Source organism: Gopherus evgoodei, chromosome 2 (assembly GCF_007399415.2).
Source record: "Gopherus evgoodei ecotype Sinaloan lineage chromosome 2, rGopEvg1_v1.p, whole genome shotgun sequence".
Lineage (NCBI taxonomy): Eukaryota > Metazoa > Chordata > Testudines > Testudinidae > Gopherus > Gopherus evgoodei.
Window position 1 is genome coordinate 170,019,140 of NC_044323.1, and position 13,797 is coordinate 170,032,936.

Here is a 13,797-nt window from a genome sequence, read left to right on the forward strand (position 1 = left end):
AGACAGCTCCTCTGAGGGTAGAAGTGCACATTCCTGGCACCAATTGGCTAATTCAATTTACTTCAACAGCATTCGCCTCTGTCAGAATATTCATGAGCAGCAGACTGAGTGCCGGTGGCACAGGCAGCCAGCAGCCACTTAGGCTAGGGAAGGAGCAAGGGCGAAGGAGGAGGGGAAGAGGTGCCTGCCACAAACTAGACAGGAGCTGATCTGGAGGAGCCTCCATCTCCACCAGCGCTGAGCTGAGCGCTGGCAGAGGCGAGGGACGGCGGGGGAGAACCCCGTCGTCGCTGCAGAGCAGGTGGAAGCAAAAATCTCGCCCCGTGTGTGCGCTGGGAGCAGGAGGAGGAAGCTGTGCGCCCCTCCCCACCCCCGTTTTTTCCCCCTGAGGTGGGCTCAGGAGCGGACTTCGCTTCTCGGACGGCAGTGGCCGTGGCGGGGGGCACGGGGATGTGAGCGGGGACCCCAGCGAGGAGGAAGGTCGCCAGGAGGCTTCCCGGGGAGCTCCTGCCACACACCGCGCAAGGTACCCGCGGGGTTACATTGGAGGCTCCCTGGCCGAGCGCAGCGGGAGGCAGAGGGAAGGGGCGCGGGGCTGCAGCTGCTCTCGAGTTTGGCTGGGACTCTTGCAGGTGCGCTGGCGGCGGGGCTGCCTCCGCCCTGCCACGAGCTTCTCCCTCCAACTTCCCCGGCGGCTCGGGCCACAGCGGGGAGCCACCTCCGCGGCGCCTCGGACGGGGGGAGGTGTCCCAGTCCCGCCAGCTCCAGGGTGGTCCCCTCTGCTCTCCTGCCTGCGGGGGCAGGCAGTGCGGGGAGCGACGCACGGGAAAGGAGGGGATTGCACAGAGAACTCTTCCGCAGGCTGCCGCCCCATGGGGATGCCTCCAAGGCTCAGACACCGAGCGAGCGCGGGGCGCCTGCAGCGGGTGGGGGGGGCATGCCCAGCAGGAGGCCGAGAGTGTGGGGAGCCATGGGCTGGGGGCAAAGGAGAGGGGGGATTTTGCCCAGTGGGAGCCCTGAGCACGGGCGTTAAAAGAGCAAGAGGGAGCCCTGCCCATGGGGTGATTTGGGGGAGCCCTTTGGGGAGCAGGGCACGCGCTGTTGCCAGCCCTCCCCCCCTTAGAGCCGGGGAGAATAAAGGAGTCTCTGGAGCAGCGTGCAAAGTGTGCAGGAAACTCCCCCCGTCCCTTTTGTTTCTCCTACGAAAAAAGTTTGGGTCCTCTTCTGTGGCTCTCACTGGCCGCGTTAGCTCCTCTCGGCCGCCGCCCCCAAGCAGCCTGCGGTGAAGGGCTCTCGAGCTGCCCACTTGGTGGGACTTCATGGGCTCTGCTGGGTGTTGATGGACGTGGGGAGGGGGGTCGAGTTAGCAGAAAATAAATGTGAAAAAGATACGGAAGGAAGAGACCCAAAGGCTGGGCCATAAATCAGCCAGTATATAGGGGGAGTTGATGAGAATAGAGCTTTTCACCCTCAAAAAAAAAATTACCCCTTTGGAAGGGGGAGGGGGAACCAAGAAGGCTGATTATTGGCACCCAGCTCTGAAACCAAGGCAGCTGATGCTGAGCGGAGCCAAAGGGTGCAGTTCTTCTTAGTTTCAAAACAGCAAGACAGTCTCTGCCAAAGATTGCTGTAAACACTGAATAAAGATTTCATTGTGGGCTGGTGTGACCGGAATAATTAGGCCGTTAATTGTTCATTTTGATCCAAAGGTGCGGGAATCAGTAGTGCACAGTAACCACAAAACGAGAGAAACGGAGAGAAAATAGCAACATGCAACATTTATCACTTGCTCCGCTTCTGCAGTACTTTGAATCCCAGAGCTCAGGGGTCGTTATCTATTTAACAAAAGGGCATCTCTGTAAAACTGCAGTTTAAATATGCATTACTGCTATTTTCTCTTTAGTTTTTATGCTGCACACAATCGAGTGATGAGTTTTGGTTTTTTTAATCCCGTTTTAGGGAAGTAAAATGTAAAGATGCCTGGAGAATGAACATCCTAACTAGACAGACTAACACCAATTTATGCATTTTACTTAGACGTGCACACTTTATTGCCAGATCAACAGGGATGACCACTAATGGTGCCAGCTTTTTTGCTGCTGTAAGGCTTTTCAAACAGGCATGCAAGATTTTAACAGAAAACTGTTTGCTTTTTAACTTCGTAATTATGTTCAGGTTTAAAACATATTACTCAGAGTGATTTCTCTTTCATGAAAAACTGGTGAAATAATATCTTACTATACTGTTGCTTTTCTATGTGATGTAACAGAAAACTCCATGCTTGCTAGTGCTAAAGGTGATTTTAGTAGTCAAGCAAAGAACATGTATAGGCAGTAAACTGACAGTATTGATATTTACTAAAAAATGGCACTTGTAAGTGAAAAGTGCTTGTAAACTATTTCATAAGTAACATATAACAAGAGATACATGTACAAAAAAAACAGAGTAGTGATATGACTAATCAGAGAGAATGGAACAGCAGGGCATTAAAACAAAGTTGATGAAGTCATAATCATGTGAGCAAAATCACAGGATGATTTGAAGTCTAATGTAAAGTCAGCTTTGGTGTGACTCCACTGCCTTCAAAGAAGTTACACCAGGGATGAATTTGGCTTGCAGATTTTAATACAAATACCCGTCCACTATATATTACTAAATAAAAAAAGATTTTGGAACTGGACAATGTTTAATCAGAACTATAATTAGTATACTTTTCATCTGTATACATAAGGAAGCCAGAGCTACCAATAAGATAATGGGGGAGTGAGCTTTCACTTTGCTGTCAAAAACATAGTGTTGTATTTTCTGAGTTTGCCTAAGACTTTGAGATGCACTTGTGAGATTTTTGCATTAAGGAAAGGGAAGAACACAGGATGCGTGTTGAAGTGCTACAACCGTTAAGTAACTAAATAAAATAATGTAGTCTCTATTCAAATCCCAAATTATCTAAGGAAGGACTGAGTGAGCACTGCAGTGTTTGACCCAAAGTGGGGTGCTGGGAGGAACTCATCTGGATATTAAATGACCGCAATTAAAATGCACTTCACAAATGTTCTGATTAAGTTATCAAAATTGCATTGCCATACTCCAATGATGGATTGAGGATAAATTCTTTATTTCTGACTTAATTGTAATTCCTGTTGTGAGGAACAGTCTTGAAGGCAATCTGCCAACCTGTTCCTTTTTACCAGAACTATCTAGAAGGAAATATTGCTAACTGTATCTGGATCAACCCACTATTAGAAACCTAAGAACATTTTACTGAAATATCCTCTGGAGCTAGAAAGACAAAATGTGTAGTGAAAACTGTAAGAGACATTACTGATCTTGAGTTGTTGCCAGTGATGTTTCATTATGGAACTCTTATAAAGAATTTTAACTTTATAGTGCATCAATTAGTTAAGTGCTAGGTTTAATTTCAGAATAATTTCTGGAGCCAGGAATGAAGACCAGTAAAGTATTGTCATAAGTCTAATGCTTCTTATATTTAACAAACACAAACATATACAAAATCTACGGTTGTTAAATAAGACATGTTAAGAGCCATGATAATAATGGAGAAACTAGTATAGTTACAATATGCATGCCATCTATATAGAGGTTCAGACAATTTTATGTATTGAAATCATTAGTCATTGGTTTGTAGTAAAATGCTGAATAATATCTTGTAAATAAGTTATTTAAAATTCACAGTACATCTTCATAATAAAATTGCATTGTCACAGACATAATTGTTATTCATAACAAGTAGTCTCACAAACAGATTCCATTCCTGTAAGTACTGAGTCTGTCAGACCAATTATGACTAAATTACTGCATGTCCTCTATTGTATAAACTCATTAAAGGGTAATTAATAAAATGATGATTTCATTCCATGGCAATGACTACATCTGGTTGTCATAGCAGAGTTTGTTTGACATATGGTTGAATGGTCAGACATTACATTGTATGATAGCAACATTTGTGCAGAACACCTGGCAAGATAGCAGAATTTTAACCCTTAAGGCTTTAATTTCAGGACTCAGTGCCAAGATGTTACTGAATTTGTTTGCTCATACTCTTCATCTAATCTTCCTAGACCTAATATAAGATAATTTAGCCCTTCAGCAAAACTTAAATGGGCTAACCTCATGAGGGACTTAAGTTGGAACTGAAAGATAAAATAGTACAGAATTTACTTACTTGGTGAAATGAATTAGATGTTGTTAGTTCATTTTCTAGTGGGCAGTACATGTTAATAGTGTACGCTGGCAAAGAAAAGCCCCGATGAAATTAGCATTGAGACTAAAATATCTCTTTTCCTCCTCCCCTCCCATCACCTCTGCCATACAGTTGTATAGCAAGCTGAGATTGTGGTCACAATGGCATGGAGAAATCTGCATTGCAGCCTTCTCAGACTGTACCTTGCATCTATAGAGATACCAAAACTTCAGTTCCCAAAACTCCTAGTACAAACAGTATCGGTAAGATGCACACACAATTTAAAATGTTCTTTTAGTAAACTAACAAATAATATAAATAAATGTATGTGTGTGTGTATACATGATATACAGGATAGTGATACACATACTCTGAAAGATCAGTGGTTGAGATTTTCAAAGCAATCTAGGGGTTTTACATACCTTTAATGTATCAAATCCCCTAACCTGCTTTGAAAATCTCAACCACTGATTTTTCAGGATAGGGTTATTTGTGTGCACGTGTGTCTTTTGAAAGTACAAACCACAAGTAGTCATGGTTCTTCTTCGAGTGATTGCTCACATCCATTCCAGTTAGGTGTGCGCGCCGCGCGTGCACGTTCGTCGGAAACTTTTTTACCCTAGCAACTCCAGTGGGCTGGCAGGTCGCCCCCTAGAGTGGCGCCGCCATGGCGCTCTATATATACCCCTGCCGGCCCGCCCGCTCCTCAGTTCCTTCTTACCGCCGTGTCGGTCGTTGGAACTGTGGAGCGCGGCTTAGCTGTCCTCCACGTCCCTAGCTCTCCTAGTTCTCTATCGCTTGTCTATCGTTTATCTCTAGTTCCATATAGTTGTTAATTAGTTTGTTAAGTAGATAGTTTAGTTAAATAGTTGTTAAGTAGTTCTTTGCCGGGGGCTTAGCCCTTCCCGGCACCCGGCGCCAGGCTCATGCCTGTTTCGCCGGGCTTCAAGCAGTGTGCGGCCTGCAAGAAGCCCATGCCTACCAGCGATCCCCACGAAGCGTGCCTGAAGTGCCTCGGGGAATCGCACAGATCTGACAAGTGCCGCATCTGTAAGGCTTTTAAGCCGAGGACAAAAAAGGAGAGGGATCAGAGGCTCCGAACTCTCCTAATGGAGGCGGCACTTGACCCGTCGGCTTCGCAGGCCGTGGTATCGGCACCGGCACCAGATCGCTCCGGCACCGAGAAGACTCCCCGGCACCGACCTTCTCCGGCACCGGAATCAGAGCCAAGGCCGTCGAAGTCTGATACTCCGGCCAGGCAGACCCGGCTTGAGCGCCCGGCCTCGACATCGGCCGCGGCGCCGCCGGCACCGTCAGCACCGTTGACTCCGGGCCCAGCGGGTCCGTTGAGTCCGGTGCCGCCGAGCTCCCCCATGAGATCTGGGGTTGAGATAGTGGTCCCATCCACACCGGAGACCTTCGCCTCGGCTCGGGACCTTATTGCCCTGACTGAGCCCACTCGGCTGCCACCCCCGGTACCTCCGGTGCGGGTTGTGTCCAGAGGCAAGCCCATGCTGTCGGCGCCGCCCAGAGACAGTCGTTCGCCATCCAGGTCCCGACGTCTTGGGCGCTCCAGATCCCAACGCCGCTCGCAGTCCCGGCACCGCTCCCCTCAGCGGTACCGGTCGCACTCGCGGCAACGGTCGGCATCGAGACGGTCGCGGTCAGGCTCCAGTCGGCGACACCGGCACCGCGACTCCAGGAGCAGGTCCCGACGCTACTCGCCGCACCGGTCGACCTCCCGGCACCGAGCTGGTGGCAGGTCCCGGTCTCGGTCGACCTCCCGGCGCCGAGCTGGTGGTAGGTCCCGGTCGACCTCCCGGCACCGAGCTGGTGGCAGGTCCCGGTCGACCTCCCGGCACCGAGCTGGTGGCAGGTCCCGGTACCGAAGCGGCACCCGGTACCGATCAGGATCCCGGCACCGTGATAGATCCCGGTCCCGATCCCGGTCCCGGCACCGATATGACTCCCGGCACCGGTCCCCGGCACCGAGACGATCCTCCGTGCCGGCCCGCGCAGACCCTTACCATCCGGGGTCGGCCCCGCCGTGGCCCTCGAGACAGCCGTCCGTATCTTCCCAGACGGACAGTGGGTATGCGCTGGGCACCGACCGGCAGGCGGCGCTGTTCGGGGATCCGCCGCTGCAAGACCAAGGCCCACAACAGTGGGGATTCTGGACACCCTGGGCATACCATCAGGCCCAGGGCCCCCAGCAGCTCCCTGCTAGACCGGCGACTGCGGAGCGTAGGGCCCCTGAAGCCTCCTTGTCTCGCCCCCCTCCCTCCCCGGAAGGGGACGAAGGGTCCAAACAGCAGGACTCCGCTGTGGCTCCGGAGGCAGAGGCGAGGGCTGAGGAAGACCCTCAGTTGGACACTATCGTGCCTGGGGTCTCATCATCCTCCTCCCCGGATGAGGCGGTGGCGGGTACCTCCTCCAACAGTCCCCCCCCGCTGGATCTCAGGGCGCACCAGGACCTCCTCAGGCGATTGGCTCAAAACCTGAGTCTGCAGGCAGAGGAGGTCTCGGAGATAGAGGACCCAATTGTCACCATCCTCTCTTCTGATGCTCCCACCAGGGTCGCCCTGCCCTTCATACGGACCATCCAGGCCAATGCCAATACTATCTGGCAGTCCCCGGCCTCCATCCCTCCGACAGCGAAAGGAGTCGAGAGAAAGTACATGGCCCCTTCTAGGGGCTATGAATATCTACATGTTCACCCGACTCCCGGTTCACTGGTAGTGCAATCGGTGAACGATAGGGAGCGTCACGGTCAGGAGGCTCCGGCCCCCAAGTCCAGAGAGGCCAGGCGGATGGACCTCCTTGGCCGTAAGGTGTATTCGGCTGGGGCGCTGCAGCTCAGGGTCTCTAACCAGCAGGCCCTGCTGAGCAGATACGCCTTTAACTCCTGGGTGGCAGTGGACAAATTTAAGGAGCTGCTGCCACAGGATGCTCGCCAAGAGTTTACGGCCATCTTGGACGAAGGCAAGAAGGTCGCACGCACGGCCTTACAAGCCTCCTTGGACGCTGCGGACTCGGCTGCCCGTACCCTCGCGTCAGGAGTTACGATGCGTCGCATCTCCTGGCTGCAGGTTTCCGGCCTTCCGCCGGAGCTCCAGCACACTATACAGGACCTTCCTTTCGAAGGCCAGGGCCTGTTTTCCGATAAGACAGACCCCAGACTCAAGAGTCTAAAAGACAACAGGGTCATCATGCGGTCCCTCGGGATGCACACCCCCGTGACGCAGCGTAGACCCTTTAGGTCGCAACAACAGCAACAACGTAGGCCGTTTTCCCAGTTCCGCCAGCGGCAGGACCTTTACAGGCGCCGCGGCAGGAACGGCAGGCGCAGGCAGTCTGGGAACCAAGGGGGGCAGAACCAAGGCTCCTCAAAACCCCCGCCTGGTCCTAAGCCTTCATTTTGAAGGTGCGCCCGAGGGCGCGGTAACAGTTTCCCCTATGGATCCTTTCCCCCCGTTTTCAAACCGCCTTTCGTTTTTCCTCCCGGCGTGGTCCCAAATAACATCGGACCGCTGGGTCTTAAGCATGGTGCAGACGGGATACCGCCTGCAGTTTGTTTCGTTTCCTCCTTCCCGCCCTCCTTCCTCGTCCCTCTTCAGGGACCCCTCTCACGAGCAATTCCTTCGGCAGGAGGTGCAGACGCTCCTCAGCAAAGGAGCCATAGAGGCGGTTCCGGAAAACGAGAAAGGCAAAGGGTTTTATTCCCGCTACTTTCTGATCCCCAAGGCCAAGGGGGGGCCTCAGGCCTATCCTCGACCTGCGAGAACTCAACAAATACCTCGTGAAGTTGAAGTTCCGCATGGTATCCCTGGGGACCATTATTCCATCCCTGGATCCGGGAGACTGGTACGCCGCCCTCGACATGCAGGACGCGTATTTCCACATTGCCATTTGGCCGCGCCACAGACGCTTTCTCCGCTTCGTTGTGGGGGCTCTTCATTATCAGTTTGCAGTCCTCCCATTCGGCCTGTCCACAGCCCCGAGGGTGTTTACAAAATGCATGGCAGTTGTCGTGGCGCATCTTCGGCGCAACCGTGTCCACGTGTTCCCTTATCTGGACGACTGGTTGATTCGGGGCACGTCGGAACAGCAGGTCAACAGCCATGTCCGCATGATCACCGCCATATTTGCAAGTCTGGGCCTCTTGATAAACACAGACAAGTCCACTCTGAGGCCCACGCAGAAGGTGGAATTTATCGGGGCCGTCTTGGATGCCACTGTGGGCAGGGCCTCGCTGCCTCTGCAACGGTTCCAGACCATGGCGGCGATCGTTCAACGTTTGCGGTCAGCCCCATTGACGTCAGTGAGGACATGTCTAACCCTGTTAGGCCACATGGCGGCGTGCACTTTTGTGACCGGCTACGCTCGGCTCCACATGAGGCCTCTCCAGCTGTGGCTTATCAGTCGTTACAGGCCGCAAAGGCAACCTTTAGACATGTTAGTCACAATCCCCCAGAAGGTCTTAGATTCTCTCGGCTGGTGGTTAGACCAGTCCGTATTATGTGCGGGTCTTCCCTTTCACCCCTCTCAGCCATCGGTATCCCTGACAACGGATGCCTCAGATCTAGGCTGGGGGGCCCACCTAGGGACCCTGCGGACACAGGGCCTGTGGTCCCAGGAGGAGGTGGGGCTCCACATCAACATACAGGAGTTGAGAGCGGTCCGCCTTGCTTGTCAAGCGTTTTGTCATCAGCTTCAGGGTCGTTGTGTCGCCGTGTTTACGGACAACACGACGACCATGTACTATATCAACAAGCAGGGCGGCACCAGGTCCTCCTCCCTGTGCCACGAGGCGATACGTCTCTGGGACTTTTGCGTAGCCCACTCCATTCACCTCAGGGCTTCCTTCCTCCCTGGAGTACGGAACACTCTGGCAGATCGATTGAGCAGATCCTTCCTGTCACACGAGTGGTCCCTTCGCCCGGACGTCGCTCTCTCCATTTTCCGGAGGTGGGGTTATCCCGGGGTGGACCTCTTCGCGTCCAAGGGGAACAGGAAGTGCCAAGCGTTCTGCTCCTTTCAGGGCAGGGAGCCGGGGTCGATAGCGGATGCCTTCCTCATCCAGTGGTCGACCCACCTGTACTATGCATTTCCCCCGTTCCCTCTGGTCCACAAGGTCCTCCTGAAGGTGCGCAGGGACAGGGCTCTCGTGATCATGGTGGCCCCGGCATGGCCCAGGCAGCACTGGTACACCATGCTGCTGGACTTGGCCATAGCCGACCCAGTTCCCCTGCCCCTTCATCCGGACCTGATTACCCAGGACCACGGGACCCTCTGTCACCCAGACCTGCAGTCGCTGCACCTAGCGGCATGGCTCCTGCGTGGCTGACTGGTTCAGAGCTGCGCTGCTCTACGCCTGTGAGAGAGGTGCTCTTGAGCAGCAGGAAACCGTCCACAAGAGCCACATATTCAGCGAAATGGAAGCGCTTCTCCTGTTGGTGCGTAGAGAGAAATCTCCGCCCTATGGAAGTTTCGGTTTCCGAAATCTTAGACTACGTTTTGTCCCTCAAAGGGCAAGGTCTGGCCTTATCGTCGTTGCGAGTCCACCTAGCAGCTATCTCCACCTTTCACCCGGGTGCGGACGGTCGCTCCGTTTTTTCTCACCCGACGGTGTCGAGATTCCTTAAAGGGCTGGAACGTTTATTCCCTAACGTCCGTCCCCCTGCTCCAACCTGGGATCTTAACCTGGTGTTGTCCCGGCTCATGGGACCCCCCTTTGAGCCGTTAGCTACTTGCTCCCTGCTCTACCTCTCTTGGAAAACTGCCTTTCTAGTGGCTATCACCTCAGCTAGACGGGTGTCGGAGCTCCGAGCTCTGGTGGTAGACCCCCCATATACGGTCTTCCACAAGGATAAGGTGCAGCTGAGGCCACACCCTGCTTTTCTGCCCAAGGTGGTCTCAGCCTTTCATATCAACCAAGAGATTTTCCTTCCGGTTTTTTTCCCAAAACCTCACTCCTCAGGCAGGGAGCAGCAGCTCCACTCGCTGGATGTCCGTAGGGCTCTCGCGTTCTACATAGAGAGGACTAAGCCCTTCCGAAAATCCCCCCAACTTTTCGTGGCGGTAGCAGACCGTATGAAAGGTCTTCCTATCTCCTCCCAGAGGATATCCTCTTGGGTTACATCCTGTTTCAGGACTTGTTATGACTTGGCCCATGTCCCTACGGGCCGTGTGACTGCTCATTCTACCAGGGCGCAGGCGTCGTCGCTGGCTTTCCTAGCCCGTGTGCCCATCCAGGAAATCTGTCGGGCAGCGACCTGGCCATCGGTCCACACCTTTGCTTCCCACTACGCCCTGGTCCAGCAGTCGAGGGAGGATGCGGCCTTCGGAACTGCAGTGCTCCGGGCCGCGACTTCTCACTCCGACCCCACCGCCTAGGTATGGCTTGGGAGTCACCTAACTGGAATGGATGTGAGCAATCACTCGAAGAAGAAAAGACGGTTATTCACCTTTGTAACTGTTGTTCTTCGAGATGTGTTGCTCACATCCATTCCACACCCGCCCTCCTTCCCCACTGTCGGAGTAGCCGGCAAGAAGGAACTGAGGAGCGGGCGGGCCGGCAGGGGTATATATAGAGCGCCATGGCGGCGCCACTCTAGGGGGCGACCTGCCGGCCCACTGGAGTTGCTAGGGTAAAAAAGTTTCCGACGAACGTGCACGCGCGGCGCGCACACCTAACTGGAATGGATGTGAGCAACACATCTCGAAGAACAACAGTTACAAAGGTGAGTAACCGTCTTTTCTGACTGAGTATAGCAAAACCAGAGAGAAGGAGAATGAAGCAACAAATCACCATTTTCATTTAAAAGTTACACAAAAAGTTATTTTTTCAGATAAAGCTAAGTAAAAGGGCGTATGAAACTGAATGATCTCATTAGTGTCTTCCTTATTTCATGCATACCATCATGAATGAACAGTTTCTTCACTGAGTAGTCATGATTACTCATCACCTCCCATGGTCAGGTGCAGAGTTTGGCCAATGATGCGTATAAAGCACTGTTTGTCTGTTTCTCTGAGAGTCTGAGTCCTATTTCTTGAGATTTTCCAGTTAGACTGATCTATCTCATTTTCATTCTAACCCTGTAACTCATTAACACCTGGAAAATCTTTTTATAGCATCTAACTGCATCGCATGCATTGTCTGATACATGTACTCTTAATAGGGCTTTCACTATGGCATTGTCAAAGAACCCTTATGTCACAGCTGGGAACATGAATCTGTCATGTCACCACTGTACCTTGTTTTGGAAAGCGATAATGTATGAATGTATTTTGTGAAGAGAAGTTAAATGTGCTCATGTTCTGATCATTAGCAAGCAAGAAAATGAAGCTTATTTTTCTATATAAAGATTAAAACTAGTATTAGCAGAGTGCGTTGTACACTAACACTACTACCTCTAAGGCATTGTATTTAAGGAAAAGCAAGACATGAGGCAGGCCAGTCATGTCTTAGTATTTTATTGGTGTGATATGGCTAGTTAAGGATATATCATCATTTACATTTTAATGCCAGAGGTCTATAACTCAGCTGTGATATCTCATCGGAGGCTGAAAGTAGATATGAAAGTCCTTAGTTTGGGAATACTTATCTTTTAAACAAATTTAATTTAAGTAATTTGTCAGTTTTAAAAGATGAAATTATCTCTAATTTCACATGCTATTTTTTGTTTGCAGCTACAAAATAATTGCAAAAGCAATTGAACAAGAATATTTTGTAGGTTATGAATCATAGTATCTTGGGTGTTTTGTTTCGTTGTTTTTTTTTAATTAAAGCAATAGAGGTATACATTTGTAAAAATGTCTTCAACACTAAGACAAGACCTAATTTTGCATAAGGATTAATATATATATACACATGCATTTTCATTTGTGAATTAATTACTGTTTTAAAATTCACCATCTCTTGTAGACACTATAGAGCATGTCAATATGGTAATCCTCTGGTAGAGTTCACTAAGTACATATTGATATGATAGACCATAAGTACTGTGAAGGAAGAAATACAGTTTCTCATGTCAATTAGCTGTCAATGATCTGTGGGTAAAAGGAGCATTTCATACATTTCCAATATGATAGTTCACACACCACACCCATTAAAGAGACTTCAAGTGTTTTGAAATAAAGTTACACTGTCAAATACCCTTTTATAGGTTTAAAATATTTTGCTCCATTGTTTTCAATACTTTCTCAGAACCTTGAAAATGAAGGGCCCAATCCTGTAGCCATGAGGCAGTCAAAGCTCCCACTGACATCAGTGAAAACATTCCAGTTTAAAGCAACAAGTTAGGCTGAATTTTCTTCTTTTGATTCTTTCCTTTTGCCATTAGTCACTACTTTGGGGGGGGGCGTCTGTTTTTTCTAATAGTATTTGAAGTCCCAAAAATATTTTTGTCCATCTCCCTGTTTATTCACACACACACCATCATCATCAGAAGTCTAGGGATAGTGTTTGTTAGATAGTTGCTGCTGTGGGACCAGTAGAGGGCACACAGAACTTTGTTTTTGAGTAGGGCCTTTGTGTAAACCGTTTGGTTTTTATTTTAAATTACATGGTGAAGTATGTTAAACAGATTTGTTAGGGGCCTTATTCATGTTGGTGAGCTCTGTTGCAGCTAGCCAGTGGGCCTGTTATAGTAAGTGCTCACCAACATGAATCAAGTTTGCACAATCAAGTCCTAAGAATCCTAAAGATACAAATCATGAGATTCTAGCAGTTCTAAAGTAGGTAGCTCTTTGGCATCAAATTATTCAATGTGGTTTCTTTAAATCTACTACAGCAGTAATTCAGAGGTAAAAATAAAACTATATAATTAACCTCTCCTTATGCCTAGGTATTTTAGTACTTGTGGCATATAGTGGATTCCTGAAACATGTAACCTGGACACAGTGGGACTTGTTAAAGACAGATTGAAAGGCTTACCTATAAATGTTCTTGCTTGTGTAGTTTTGATTCAGAATTGCGATCATGATATAATAGCAGTAGTAGAACACCATTTGGCAAATCTTATAAAATTGGTATATAGACACCTCAGGAAGTGGTGGTGGTGATTTACTGAGTGCCTTCTGTGTGCTTAGCACTATACAAATATAAAACAAGACATAGGATACATTTTTTCAAAAGCACTTAATTGACTTAAGAGCTTACATTCAAGACTTCCAATGTGTGTTAGACACTGAGGAACCTGTTTTCTTTTCAAAATGGGAGGCTCCTAAGCCTCTTGGGCACTTTTGTTCAAAATTTTACCCATGGTCCTTGTGCCATAGAGCTTACAGTCTAAATAAGATGTAGATAACACCATTCCAACATATATACTACATGGGACAATGTGATGGGCTAATATTTCAAAGCCTTGTGGAAGAAGAGGGTTTTTAAGGAAGTGATTGAAGAAATATGAGAAATCCATGTGTGGAAAGTACGCGGAGATGAGTATGGGAAAAGAATGTATAAGGTCCTAGACAGGGTAGTGCGGGAGGAATGTAAGTAGTGTGGGGGAGAGATAATAGAAGGAAGCGGAAGTAGACAAAATAGAATGAAGTAGGGCCTTGAAGGTGAAATATGAAGCTTGATCTTTATGCAG

General features: G+C 49.6%; 1 protein-coding gene across 1 annotated transcript in view; it reads left to right on the forward strand.

Annotated features, from left to right (window-relative positions):
- Positions 1–243: 243 nt before the first annotated feature.
- Positions 244–13,797, forward strand: part of CDH20 (cadherin 20) — a 172,933-nt gene continuing 159,379 nt past the window's right edge. Inside the window, exon 1 of the mRNA XM_030552235.1 lies at positions 244–526. The gene's annotated coding sequence lies outside the window, so the exon portion shown is untranslated. The remainder of the gene's footprint in view (positions 527–13,797) is intronic.